The sequence below is a fragment of the Arvicola amphibius genome, chromosome 14, assembly GCF_903992535.2.
Source record: "Arvicola amphibius chromosome 14, mArvAmp1.2, whole genome shotgun sequence".
In the NCBI taxonomy this organism is placed as follows: Eukaryota; Metazoa; Chordata; class Mammalia; order Rodentia; family Cricetidae; genus Arvicola; species Arvicola amphibius.
Window position 1 is genome coordinate 27,732,562 of NC_052060.1, and position 15,359 is coordinate 27,747,920.

Genomic DNA, 15,359 nt, shown 5'->3' on the forward strand with positions numbered 1-15,359 from the left:
AATAATTCTGAAGAGCTATTTTCTTTTTTGGCAAAAGCAAAATAAACACAGAAGCTTTCAAGCCATACGTTAATTGTTGTATATTCATAGAGCTTTTGTAATAAAATTTATCATTATGAAGCGACATGTGTTTTCCCTAGATGTATAAGGTCAATTTGAATTTAAAATGTTCAGGCCATTCCAGCTTAATCACAGGCAGACATCTTAATTAACATTTCATAATGTTTATAATGTACCCGTTGGTATTTGAAAACATGAGATACATGACTGTCCTTTCCTGTTGGAAACTAAGAGGTCCTCAATAAAATGAAGTAATAATAGCAATTAGAATCAACAGAACTTCTGCACTACCCGTCCCTATACCTTCTGTTAAAACGGAAGAGATGGATAGGGGAGGGCTTTTGTGCTCTATGACTACAAAATATATAAAATATAAACTGCACAAGGCTTTCTTTATGCTGGTGTGCATTTGCTGAGAAGAACTCTTGCAACTGTTTATTCGCTATGTGCTGTTAACTGTTGTGAACACATCACTCTCCTCATGCATTTTTTATATTTAAAATTAAGTGGTAATAGTGTCAGGGGAGGCCCAAACAATAACCCAAAGCGCTAACTCTATACTTGAACCAAAAGGAGAAGACAGAAGGTGACTCAATCAGATCATCAAAAAGATCATCCTTTAGAGTAAGATGGATTTTTCCACTTGAGAGAGGCCATTTGAATGAGATGTCTCCCATGAGTCTCCGGCGTTTGAATACTTCATTCCCATTGGGTAAATCCTGCTTGAAGAAGCTTAGAACGTGTGTGGCTTTGCTGGAGGAAAGTGTCACAGGGAGCGGCTTTGAGATCTCAAAAGCCATAAACCATTCTCAGTTAGCTTTCTGCTTTCTGTTTGCATTTTGAGATGTGAGCTCTCAGCTGCTGTTGCAACTGCCTGCAACCTGCTTCCTTCACTAGTCTTCACGGACCCTGACTCTCTGGCACCGTAAGCCCAAGATAAACCCTTCTTTCTGTGAGTTGCTTTGATCATGGTGTTTTATCAAAGCAATAGAAAAGTAAATAATATGCAAGGAAAATATAATTCCAGAATGGAATGAATTAAAATTCTAAAGACTAAAAGCAAGGCTTTAGTCCACACGAGATGCAATGTCTGTAATTGTGAATAACCAAATTTCGCCTCACTGTAAACTTTTATCCTAAAATTCTGTCATTTCTGAGATCAAAGTTTAAATCTCCTGGATGGTGCCGCTCTAATTTTCTTTCAAACAACTTCCACCGTGTTAATGTCAGAAAAGAATGTCACACTTGTTACAGTCATTCAAACACATGACATATCTTATTGTAGAAAAAGTTTATAATATGTCATCATTTATCTTCAATAAAGTGTTCATCTCCTGCCCCTATTTCAAAATGTTATCTGGAACAGAATAACTCAGGGACAGAGAAGGGCGTAGATAAAATTGCAGTGTTTCTAACTATGCCACTACTCCTGCAGAACGGTGTAGCAGCAGTCAGCCCTGGTGACCGTGCTCTGTCAGACACAGGAATCCACCCATCTTGAGATATGCTCTCTGCACTTCCTACCCCTGTCTTTTGACCAGCTTTTCCCTAGATATTTGATTTTTTTATACAATTATTCCTGAATGTACATGTAAATGTGTGTATATGTATGCATGAATAATTCATTTAATTATAGTCGCAAGAGACTTAATTAACATACTCTAAATTCATTTAGAATATGAGGTAGGATCAGTGGAATATATTTTGTTAGGATAGAAATGCACAGCCTTAGATGAATCTAATTGAAATGTGAAAGCTCTTAATTTTCTAAAATAGAATTGTTTTTATTCTTGTTTTGTGATTTTTGTATAAAAGAAAATTATATATAACCCTACTATCTAGTTGAAACCAGGGTGAATAAGTTGAAGTACACTGGTTTCTGGGGCAGCTTCCATGTAAACAGGCACCATTAACAAAGCTAGTGGAGTCAGGAGAAAGGAACACATCAAGTGAATTTATGACAAGTTTTGCTTCATGAATGCAGTATTACCTTTTCTTCACATTCTTCTCAAGAATACTTCCAATAACACCTGCTGATATAGCCTGAAATCCTGTAGATAAACATCTCCACATATGGCTTAACATTCCCACACTGTGTACAAAGGACTGCAGAGATCAACATGAAGGAGAGTAAGACACTTAGATCCAGAGCTACAGAATGGCCAAGCTAAAGGACAAGTTTCAAATTCTACCTAAAACTTGAAGTAAAAGTCAAAGTTCAACAGAGACAGTTCCTGAACCCACATCAAGCAGAGACTATGCACGTAAAGACAGAGAAGAAAAATTCCCTGGTAGATGAAGGGCAGTTAACCACTAGGAAAGGACTGAGTTCCACAGCAGGGGGAAGTACATAAGCAAGACTGAGACCTGGTCCAGCGGAGGATTCCTGACTAGGAACGCAATAGGAAAGAGATAAGACTCAGACACTGGAGGCCAGTTCCTTACAAGACACCCTGTAGAAGGAAGCATGTTTGTGGAGACATGACCAGGAGGAAAATTAAGGACAGGAAATGGCAGTTTAAAGACCCAACACAAAGAAAAGAGGGTCACAACACCCAAAGATAGCCTATACTTAAGAGAATAAGAAATGCAGTCAATTAACAAAAATCAATTTTTCCATATGAAAGGAAAGAGATACTTTTGTCTGAAAGAACAAAACAACACCCAAGACATACCTTTGTCCTCATATAGTTCATTATAATATAAAAAATAAACATGTGAAAACGTTTTCCAGATATATCAGTGAAACTTACACAAAGAAATAGATAATGTAACCAAAACATACCAGCTTATATTCTCCTTAATAAAAATACGTAAAACAGAATGAAATGAAATTAGACCTTTTAAATATAAATTTACTCATTAAAATGAAAACTTAGATCACAATGCATAAACAGAAATGCACAAATTGTCTTTCATGGCATAGACAAAATTCACCTCAGAAATAAAGACTAACAAGCAAGATGCTCAAGGAAGAATGGGCTCAACAACAAAAATAAGTTGTAAAGAGGCATAGTGGTATGTTGATGGAAACAAAAGACAAAAGAAAAATGAGAGGACTATGGCTATACAGAAAAGAGACACAGACAATTTGATACATTTGTGATTTGGTTAACTAAAGTCATGAGGAAAATGGTGAAATAGAATTAATTTATAAAGTTACAAGTGAACAAAATAATTCCAGAAAAAGAAAAATATCTGGGTCCCTTATTAAAGAGCTCTCTGTTAACCAGGAAAATTGACTATACAAATTGTAACAAAACGGATATGGTTTTTATATTTGAGACTGTAAAGCTAAACCAAAATCTGCTGGAGCTGAGAAAAGAATATGTGACATGAGCATACACACACGAATTAAAAAATATGCTCATGTACGTGCACACACATACATACATACATACATACATACATACATACATACATACATAGACACATACATACATACATACAAAGACACAGGTGCACACACATACGTGCATACACATAAAGACGCACACAACCATATGCACATACTCATTCACTCATCTCCATCTAAACAGAAAGAAGCAAAAATGCAGTTGAAGAAAATGCTTTTAGGATGCAACATTACTGAACCAAAATTAAGAGTAAATGGTGATCGCATTTGATTGTTGCAACATCTTTGTAGGTTTAATCTTACCTAAAATCAAAAATCACCACTTAACATGAAATAAGAGAGTAAAAGGTGCTTATGTAAGTCATTCCTAATTTCCTACCAAATGTTGTTATTTTAGTAGTTACATAATATTTCTTTGCAGGGGTTGTTAAGGCTGTGTTTCCTAGCCAATAACTCATGCTTGGAAGGTAGAGTTTTATTTTCAATTGCTGTGAATCTTCAAATTTTAAATTTGAGATGACTAATTTGAATGAAACAAAATTAGACCAAATGATAAGCACTAGCAACAAGCAATAAGCTTGACTTTTAAAACATAACTACTTTGAGTAAATCTCAACAGAGATATGTTTGTTCTCACATCGTTTATATCCATGTGTGGCATCCATACATGTCTGAAGATCAAAAGAAAACTTGAGGGAATCGATGCTCTCCCTCCACCATGTGGTCCGCACGCGTGGAACTCAGGTTAGTGAGCACCTTTACTTATCAAGCCATTTCTCCAGCCCCTGCGAGACCTTTGTAAAAAGTGTTTCAACAGGAGCAACGTGAACAGAATAAACATGATCCTCTAGTAAAGTCACATGACATTGGCTATGTAAATTATGCCACTCTTTTTCAAAAAGGAAGCATTAATAAAAGGGAAAAATACAGACAATGCAAAGGAAAAGACAAAACTACTGTTTTATATGCAAGCATACAGAAAAAAACAGGACAAATGGTAAGTTCTAGGCACATATGGAAAAATTATTGCCACCTCCTTTTCTCCTGCATGTTTTGAGGCATGCTTGTTTTTATTTGTGTTTGCTTTCTGGTTTTGTTTGATTATGTAAGTGTTCTCTTATTATCTGACTTACCCAGCACGAACTGAAAAAGTAGGAAGAGCAATCAGTTGTGAAAGATACGACACTTCCTTTATTAGGCTCCCATTTTTCTGTGTGCATTCAGGGAAGGCATGTACATAACATCTGTAGTGTGGGCAACGAGGGCCTGTGCACAGCAGTGACAAAGGAGGTGGAGTATCAGATGCTGTCATAGCAGCAGAGAAGTTGCCATCGTGACAGAGGAGCAGCAGCATCCTTCATCTTACCTAGAAGATGCCTAGGAAATCATTGCACAGGTGAGGTCAGAGTTGGGAAATACTAAAAGGACATTTCTGGAGCATAATGGGCATTTCTTACAGTTAGGAAAATGATGAACAGAGACTGTAGAACAAGACTCCTAGATTTTGAGAATGTTTGGGAGGTTGTAGAAGACAATGAACAAACAACATGCACTCATGAGCTCATCAGAAAATGCGTACTGAGCACTAGCCCTGCTGAGCCAGGATTGCTAATCAAGAATTTGGAAATGTATTTTGAACAATGCAGTGTTAAGTACTTCGGTATCAGGATTGTGACGGCCAAGGTGAATGTTCTACGGCATTTACAAGGATCCATTATTCTTTCAGTACTCGGTATCCCATCATGCTTTTGTTTTGAACATCTGCTATTGAATTCTCTTACATGTACCATGGCAACATGGGGTATGTTTTAAAACCTCCTCCATTCCTGTTCAAAATTAAGCTTTTCTCTGACTTTAAACAGCTGTCTCCAGTGGGCACTTTGAATTCCTCTAGAGCGTTTTGTGGCAGGTACTTTATATGATAATAGAAAAATCAGCCCTATGTTATAATCACATGAAATATATAAATGAATGCTGAATGAAGGTATTATGTACTTCTTAATAGCCAGATGTATTGGCACAGCATGTATTAATCATAGAGAAAGATGACAGCTGAGTTACCTGTATTTTTCTGCTACATATTTGGATATCAAATCAGCTCAGTTAAAGGTTTTTCCGAATCTCCCGAAAAAGTCTCAATATCCTTGCCAAACACTTTCACTTTGTCTGATTTTATTTTCGCTAACAGGGGCACAGCTAGTGTACTACATCAATAATCATGGCTTTATTGGAAGCAAATATGATTTTCTAGGTCTTCTGCAAAGTTTTGTACATTTGGTTGTTGAGTTTACATGATTTCAATTTGAAAACAACCTCCGAATGAAGCTCTTTTGGCGGAATTGCCTTTAGTTTAGCCTTAATTTGATTTAGAGAGAAAGAAAAGTTGTGCATCGAAAGATAGTTAAATTTCCTGTGCACAAAAGTATCTTGCTTTGTTCCTCTTATGAACTGGGTGACAACAGACACTCAATTGGAATCAAGGGCACCAGGCTTCTCTCTAGACTTAGTTTGACCATGTGCATTCGTTCATTTAATAACTATTCATGGAACTTTCTAATGCATCAGCCATTGCCCCACACCTATTTGAGAAGAAAACAGTGAAACCAATCTTCAAAGAAAATATAACTGATTTAAAATTAACATTCTCAAAACAACAATAACAACAAAAAAGACTTTGTTGGATTTTCCTAGCATAGTCATTGATTCAAAAAGCGTTGCTAAATCAGGGAGAAAATGTGTGAAACAAGAATGGCAGTGGGGGACATATTGGGGGAAGTCTTGGGGGAAATGTGGGGGGATGTGTGGTGAGGCATAGAGTACTGAATAATCGACCCAGAGAATGGCATCGTAATTCCACTTTTCAAAATAGAGTGTGTGGGTCTTGATTAGAGCATGCCCACTTCTCTATCCTTGTATTACATGATTTCAAAGTTTTCAAAGCCATTTCTCTGTACCTCACAACGTTGTTTTAAAATGAATTATGCATGTATGAGTGAATGAGTGACAGACTGAATGAACCAATAAAGCCATTTCATAAAAGTTTGACTTCTCTTGGGTTGTTCAACACTTCTAGTTTTATTCAAATTTTGGCAGATTTACCTCTCCCAGTAGTTCCTAAGGACTGTGAAGCAGACTTGGAGTACAGTGTGCTCTGACAGCAGAAGGAGAGCTCAGAAGCCACACGTGGCTCACCAAGACATTCTCTAGAGACAGAACTTACCTACAGAACTTTCCTTAGCCTAAGCCCGGAAGTGTCTTTCTTATAACAATACCTGCCTTAGATTTGTGGTTTCTGCTTGATGCTAAAGAAGATCTTTTTCTTTTTTAAGCCTGTAAATTACTAAGTGCCCTACCTGGCACATGGTACATCTTCAATAAAGAGCTGTAGAGGAGTCACATAGCCTTGCATTGTGACTCAAAGACTGATTTAAAACCAAGCTCCATATTTTGCTAGGTAACTTCAATTAAGTCATTCAAACTCCATAAATTTCAGTCACCGTAGAGGACCTCCCTCTAGGAATTGTTGTAATAAACGGGGTGGAACATTGCAAATGCTAGGTCCAGTGACTAGAACTTACCAAGAGCTAAAGAAACATTGACCATTTTATCAGTGTTCACAAAAGATGAGGCTATTTCTTAGAAATGAGTATATAAAGTATCTTAGGAACATATCGTTTTATATATAATAGAAATGACACTAGAAACAGAAAACCATGTATCATCCATAAAAATATTGGAGATTGGGGTAAGAAAGATGGTTTACTCTGTAAAGTACTGCCGCATAGGCATTAACACCTAGTTTGGATTCCCTGAGCTCACAGAAAAGCCAAGCATGGCAGTGTACCCCTGTAATGCTGGCACTGGGGAAGCAGAGACTGGAGGATTTCTATGATTTTCTAACTGCCAACCTTGACTCATCAGTCAGGTCCATGTTCAGTGAGAAACATGTTCCCCAAAAATGTGATGTGGAGACCAACAGAGGAAGGCATGACATCTACTCCGGATCTCCTCATACACAAATTACAGAATAGACAGCTCTATGAAGAATTACGTTGTGGCTGGAGAGATGGCTTGGCAGCTAAGAGCACTGACTGCTCTTCTGGTCCAAGGTTTAATTTCCAACAACCATATGGAAGCTCACAACTATATAAGAGGATCTGATGCTCTCTTCCACCATGCAGGTATACATGTAAAACACTTGTTCATAAAATATAAAAAAAAATAGCTTTTAAAGAGTTAAGTCACTACGTTATCGTGCATAAACTATTTTAAATCCAAAGGCATGAGGATCAGTATCAAAATTTTAGAAAGTTGTTTGTTTGTTTGGGGTTTTAGGGAGAGTTGTTTTTTGGGGGGTTATTTGTTTGTTGTTGTTGTTGTTGTTTTGTTTATTGTTTGTTTGTTTTTGTTTTTGCACATGGAAAGGTTTCCTATCTACAAGTTAGGTACATTTTACCCATGAAGAAAAGTTGCTCATGATATTTCCAAAACTTGTTGACTGGTGTAATTGGCTAGATTTGCTTTGTAATGGGTAAATTACATCCAGTTGAACTATGAGATGTTTAAACAAGGTGGCAGAAATGGTACCAGTGTAAAAACAAGCAGCATAGAGCTGTATACGAGGCAAAGTTCACCATCTTCAGTCCTAATTCAACCTCAGGATATGAATCGGCTTAGCGAGAGTTTTACTTATCTCTCTGCTCACCCCTATGCCATTCACTCCCTTCAATTAATAAAGGGCTTTTTATGTTGCCTTTTATGCTGCATTATTTTGATCACCAAGTAGTATCATTCCACACATATGTGATAAGTAAGTATCTGAAACAGAATTCTGCCTTAGAACATCAAACTTACATTGGAAAATGTGTCCTTCCATTATTCACTCCTGGGCTGTAAAGCTCAGTTAGGCGCAGCCATTATCCCTTTTCACTGAAGCTTGCTTTCCTTGACTATAGGTCTACTCTCTTCTCTCCCCCTCCCCCGGTCCATCATCAATCATATGCCCCTCATGGCTGTTACTTCTATGAGGACTGCCTCATCAACATTCTAGCTGTCTGAATCTTAAAACTTAACATTCAAAGTGAAAATAATTCCTTCTTTTAAAAAAAACTATAAAATATCAGATGTGTCATAATGCTAAGGAAAGATCTGAGCTTACCTTAGAACTTATTGAACTATTATTCTGAGATGCTTCTTTGCAAGACAAAGTGTTTCTCCTTTGGCAATGTTCTGGGCAAATGACTTTATTCCAATTATATAAACCATAAATAAACAGAAATAAAAGAAATTAATGAGCACTAGCACAAATGAGTGACAGTCATTAACTACAATTTTGCTTTATTGGAAAGCCTTTCTCCGACTTTGCTTCCATTAAGACTCTGTCCTAATTATCTCGGTTTCATTCTGCCATTAATAACCTTATTTTCTTAGAATTGGTGCTGATGGGTAAGGATTTAAAGCATAGTTTCATATGTAAGGCGGAGCACAATAGGAAAAAAAAGGAGTCCCAGGTATGGTTTGTGAGGATATTTTTAAATGATCACATTTCCTAAATGGCCTTACAACTCAGACTTCAGCCAAATGTAGTACTCCATTATATGAGACAGGGGGGAAAATTGAATGTTGGAGTTCAAATTCATATAATAATTAGAAGGGACATTTATTTCAAAATGTGGAGAACATGACAGTAAGAAAATGACAGAAAAGCCGTTCTGCGGTGCATTATAAATGTCAAATTACAGGTCTGCGTGTAAAGAAGTGTGTAGTTCCTAAGAACCAGGCTGCACTCACGAGTGGTGTTTCTGCCTTTATCAGCTTCCTCTAGTCCTCTAAGGTGTTCTGTCATTCACTGTCAAATATCCAGTGTAAGACGGTAAGACATATGTCAGATCAGTACCCAAAGCTTTGCAGGTCGGGACACACCAGTACCGTCCCGGATGCTACACAATCTCCAGTATGTTCCGAGAGAAAAGCTGCCCTGTTGTTGGAAGTCAGTTCCTGCCCTGTTGTTGGAAGTCAGTTCCAGAGCGTACTCTAGCTGGTGATAGCATCTACTGTGAGGACTGGCGAGTACAGGGGAGGGGAAGCACCACCATTCTGCATTGTGTGTGGACTCGGGATGCTGTCACCGTGTCAGCGGGATGAACAATGCAAAGGATGTTAACTAAATTTTGATGTGCAAGAACATGTGTTTAATTTGCAAGATGCTTTGTTTAATTAAAAGGTAAATACCATTTACAATTCCTCTTGCAGATGAATTTAGAACAGCAACAACACCTACAGAGTGCTTAAATTGCCGGCAGAATTTCGAGGATGCATTTTTATCAATTAAAAGGGTACATTTTTGAGAAGAAATAATTATTTTTTTCATTTGTTTTCAAATACAAATGGCTTTATTTTCTATAAACAGATTACTACTCAAGTTTAATGCCTAGCTAAAAATGGATTTAAAGGTATAAAACCTATATAATTATGTATCGAGTGCAGAACAGATAACTCTGAAGGCTTAAAGCATTCCTTGTTCAACTCCACCTCGATTGAGATTTTCTTTTTTTTTTCTATCTGTCTGTCTGTCTTTTAAAGAAGGGTGATTCCTAAAGCAGTGTGGATCAAAAAGACCTTTTCACCCCTCCAGAAAGGGAACCTTCCTCACATCTCTGGGGAGCTTCAATTTAAGTGTTCCATAAGCTCACTCCAATCTTAAGGCAGATCAAAAAGATCTCAGATCTCATGTTTTCCTTTATTTAAGATTTGCTACTTTCTTTGGCAGTGATCATGGAGAAGGAACATGCTATTGATTCTTCAGCTGGCCCGAGGGCATGAAAGTCGAAGAAGACTCAGGCGTTCTTGCTTATAACTTCTAATCTCAATAATGCACGCAGTACAGAGAAGAACTCAACATTTTTTCCTGTGATTCAACACTATGTGGACTTGGAGTTTGGAATCAGCCACACTTGGAGGCGGGAAATAGTGACTCTCCTGAGAATCCCAGCCAATCGTGTTCTTAGTGCAGACCACCATATGACAACCAGGCAACATAAAAGGAAAACTCCACTTTCTGTTCTCAACAGTTCACCATAACGGGAATTGGATCTGGGTCATCCCCACTGTGGGACAGTCTCTCAATACTCTTTCAACCAGTCCCTGATGAGCATACAAAATATTAATATAAAATAGGAAAGCTACTATTTTATATTAGCGTGTTGTCATCAAGTATAATGTAGAAGACATGGTCTTCCTTTCTGGGCACTCAGACAACAAGAGTGTGACAAAATCGGCCAGCAGGACTACAAAGGAAACCTCTACAGCCAGTGCACTGTGCTTCTTGTACTATCAGACAGTACTCTAGTCTCTTCCCCGCCCAGCCATTAAATAAAAGGTTCATTCTGTATCGTGGCCAAGAGGAAGTTTCAGATCATCTGTCAATGAAAGCACAATAAAACCCTGTAAAACAAATTGCCCCTCATTAGTGGCAAATATGGACATATGACAATTGGCCCTTGGTCCTCATTATTCAAACTCTTGACTAAAATCTTTATGGAGGAGGAGACAGACACTGATTTGAAAACATTAACATGTCCTAATCATTTGGTAATTTTTCATTTCATGGTCCAGTGTATATATTGTTTGTAATAATGAGCTCTATATTTGGGGTTGTTGGGGTTGGGGAGGGAAGCTGTTTCTGGGTCCTCACGTTGAAAACTCAGAATCTCACGGGATGAAAGTTTCTAGACCTATCTTTCCATTATTCCTGTATGTGGGATGGTGACTACCATGTGCCCTGTTCAAAAGGAGAAACCGACTTAGTGAAAACCAAAAGCCCAAAACAACAGACAATGGCGATTTTGATGTCACCCATGCTAGACTGGGGCTCCTGGCTTACCTGCAGGGACAATCCCATGTGTCTTTAAAAGCTAACATTTTCAAACACATTATATAGAATAATTTTATCTCATTTATTTATCCTATTTCCTACATAAGTTTCTGTTTACTTATATGCATCTAATCCCCACTTATTTTACAGGAACATTCAGGAAAAGAATCATCTCCAGCCCATGAAGAGACCACTGAAGAAGAGCTCTGTTCATCTGGCTGAAATTGGTGGTGTCCACTTAGTAATGCCCAATTTTTGTTTTTATTATTTGGCACGAAGGGCTTCCCACATTTATTTACCAAGAAATGTAAAAGAATGTCTGTTTAATTTTTCCTGCCACATATACTGTACTGCATAAGGGGTATTTTTCTGGGAAAAAAATGTCTTTATTAAATGCCTTTTCCCCATAACCTTATTAAGCATGGTTCCTAGTTTTGACCTGTTCCTCCAACAGCGTATAAGCTTGAACCAATGAAGGCCTTTTCTGAGATTGTTTTGGTTTTCTCTCTGTTGAATTCCCAATGCCCAGGACAGTTGCCAAGTTCATGGCAATAAGTAGTGACTGAATGAGGCATGGATCTCTGGCAGTTAAATAAGAAGGACCCTGAAGCTATGAGAACACACAGCCTCAGTGCTTGAATACAGAAAATCTGGGTTCTGCTCTCTTGCCTGACTAAAATGGTGACTTTGAAAATTCTATATTGCCCCTTTATAAAACAGAAGGGGTATATAAGATCGTTGCAAACAAAACAAAACAAAAACACCCTTTCAGGTCTAAAAATAAAAATGTGTTGAAAGCATTTATGGTATACTTTCACACAGACAAACCAGATTCATAACATTTCGCTTCCAAACTGATATTGATAGTAACCGTTTAATGAGAGATGAGAGGGAGGAAATTCCCAGCTTGATATTAACAACTATATTCAACTAATTTATAGTTTTGGGAATTTCAGACATCCCCAGCATGAGAGGAGGCCCTGTGGCCAAATAATTTGAGCACAAATGCAAAAGCTGAGACCTGTGGGCCACCGTCCAACTCATGACTTAGGACAGCTCATCTGGATAGTTCTCCCGACTCTTCTGATTCTTTGAGCCCTAGTGAACATGAGGGAACCCTAAAAGCAGTCCACCAAGTCCATTCCCCACCTACGCTAAGTGCACAACACAGAGTAAATCAGTTCTCCAAATATATTTCAGTGAGTCCTAAGTATACATCAAAATACAGGGGCCACTCAAAACCCTTTGGCTAAAGAATACATTTCCTTCAGAAGTTTGTTCTGCATTTTTTTTTTTTACCGTAACTATTCATAGCTGCAAGGAAGCAACATATGAAGGTGGATGAGCAGCAGCAAGCCTTCTTAGCATGAACTTTGTGAAATTCATTGTTAAATTTCTTACCCAACCTATGATGGGTTGGGCCCTGTGAGTAGTTGTGAAGACTAAGACTATGCTGAGACAAGCTTTCGTGTTATCTCTTTTAATTGCTTTAACTGCGCCTCAAGAAAAGCCCATAGGATTATTTTAGTCTTTTGCCTCTATTCAACACCAAAAATCGCACTATTTATACATCACAACCTTTCTTTATAAGAAGGTATTTATGAGCCAGGCAGTGGTGGCGCACGCCTTTAATCCCAGCACTCGGGAGGCAGAGGCAGGCGGATCTCTGTGAGTTCGAGACCAGCCTGGTCTACAAGCGCTAGCTCCAGGACAGGCTCTAAAGCTGCAGAGAAACCCTGTCTCAAAAACCAAAAAAAAAAAAAAAAAAAAAAAAGAAGGTATTTATAATTAAGGTGAACTATGACCTCTGAGATGTTCGTGATCCACGGTTAGGTGTTGTTAGCTGTTTTTCTCATGTACGGCATGAGAAGTTGCAACAGTACCTGGCTCACAAGACTGGAGTGGGGGTTGAATGAGATTAAACACAAAAGACACTTACGAATAGTAAGCACTCAACATGCCAGAGCTGTTACAGTTTCACTTAATCTTCTAAGGCTTGCTCAGGGCACCTAGACTTATAGGTAGAACCACCAGCAATCAGATCTCTTCCTCACACCAGCCTCCAGCCTCATCCTCTTCCTCAGTAGCCAGTCAGAGATCCCGGCATCCACCTGAATACAATACCCTGAACCACCTACCATACTCAGAATCCCTTTCAGATCTTGCCTGCTATGAACTGACTTCTGAGTCATCCCCAAATCCTTAAGTTTCTTTACATAGAACAATGTGTGAAGAAAACAGAGCCAAGCAGCCCTGGTCCATCATTGGGTTAACCTGTACTTGTTTGCCTAAAGTTACACAGGGAAAAAAAAATATTTGTTTTCTCAGACAGTGTATATCCAGAGAAAAAACAAAACGAAACAGACTTTACTGAAAGTCGTGACGATAAGATAGTATGCCCATCTCTAAGTCAAAGTTACTGAAGGGAAACATTGTGATCTCTAACAAGAACAGAAAAAGAAAAAAAAAAAACTACCACTCAAAGCCTACTGTCTATTTCAAGGCTAAACTACTTTCAAAACACCGCACAAAACGAAGTCATGAATTGCGGAGATAAACAGAATAATCCCTTCCCTATTTCTGAGTGAAAGGTTCAGGCACAGGACGCAGTGTACAAAGATGGAAATTTCCTTAAGGATGACTACATCGCAGGTAGGGAAAGAAAGGGGTGGAAGAGGGTCCTGCTTCCTCTCCCTCTTCTTCCCAACTCACAGGACCCTGTTTCCTGCTCCCCACACTCTGAACTATTAACAAACATTTCCTCCAATCACTGATGAAAAGCTTCCAGAAACATGTCATCAGAGCTCTGCAGAGCTGATAAATGTGGGTTTCCTTGAGTGAAGACTGTGTGTGTGTGTGTGTGTGTGTGTGTGTGTGTGTGTGTGTGTGCTCCTGATGCTTGCAAAACATGTTTTGAACAGCAGCTGTGACTCTTTTTTTTCCTATTATTATTTTTTTTTTTTTTTGAGGGGGAAGAGTCGTTTCTTGAACACCCAACCTTCATGCCTCAGCTAGGGATATAGGAAAGGATCCCTGAGGACCTAGGGAGAGGTTGAAGTCGCACTTTCTTTGAGCAGTAAAGGAGGTGAGCAAGCTTTTTTGGTTTTGTTTTCCTCCTCTCCCCCTCCCCCAGCCGCCACCTCCCAGGTGCTTTGTTTGGTGGGCTTGGTTTTCTGTTTGTTTGAACTGGTGCCCTACACTGGGGGAGCGGAAGGGTCCTGTTGGGTGTGGGTGGGGCCGGGCAAAGGGAACCTGGAGAGGGTCGCCGCGCAGGCTGTGTCTGTCCAGCAGGGGGCCCCTGAGCTTTTCTCCAAACTCGGTGGGCACAGCGGGGAGACCCGGGACTCCGGCAAGGGAAGGGATGATTCAGAGAGTGGTGGGAGGACGGCGAGGATGGAAGACCACTCCAGCCAGGGCAATGCACACAGTGACTGACTTGGGTTGCTTTTCGCCAGTCGCTTCCTGGAGGGGTGGGGCTCGGCACAAGGGTGCGTCCCTTGCCTTACCCCTACGGAGTCCCCCGACGCTGTTTCACTCCAGCCTCGGTCCCGGTTCATCTCGGGTTCAGATGGCCAGCCTTCATCGTTAGGACATTAGGAAGCCAGCCAAAGTCGCCTGCCAGAACCCTGAAGAAGTCAAGCGACCACGAGGTCCCGTGCAGGGATAGATGCCACCATTCATCCTGGTGTGGCCCGTACATACCTCGCGCTTGCTGAGCTGCAAAGAGCAGATTACTCGGCCAGGAAGAGCTAGGGCTGATCTTCAGATGTTCTGTATAAACCACACCTTCGTTTGGCGTTGCTTAACTTGGTATGAGATCTGGGGTGTGTTTTATTTCCCTTTCTTACTCTCCTGAGGGAGTCACCTGTCCCAACAAGAGCTAATCAGCAGTGGTGTCTCAATCTACAGGCCATGTAGCATTCTCTAGCCCTGGGCCTACTGGGGAGACTGCCTTCTGGGCCCTCTCTTAAAACTGCTCTAAAACGAGCTTTTAATTGACCTAAAATCTGCATAAATTAACCATTTCCAATACCGTCTCCCCAAATACCTCACATCCACCCAGGTGCACAG

The 15,359-nt window shown here is 39.5% G+C and overlaps 1 long non-coding RNA gene across 1 annotated transcript in view; it reads right to left on the reverse strand.

The window, feature by feature from the left end:
- The window catches only part of LOC119800944, a 99,005-nt gene extending 83,923 nt beyond the window's left edge, over positions 1 to 15,082 (reverse strand). The window contains exon 1 of the long non-coding RNA XR_005283113.1: positions 14,795 to 15,082. This is a non-coding gene — a long non-coding RNA (uncharacterized LOC119800944). The remainder of the gene's footprint in view (positions 1 to 14,794) is intronic.
- Positions 15,083 to 15,359: the final 277 nt, after the last annotated feature.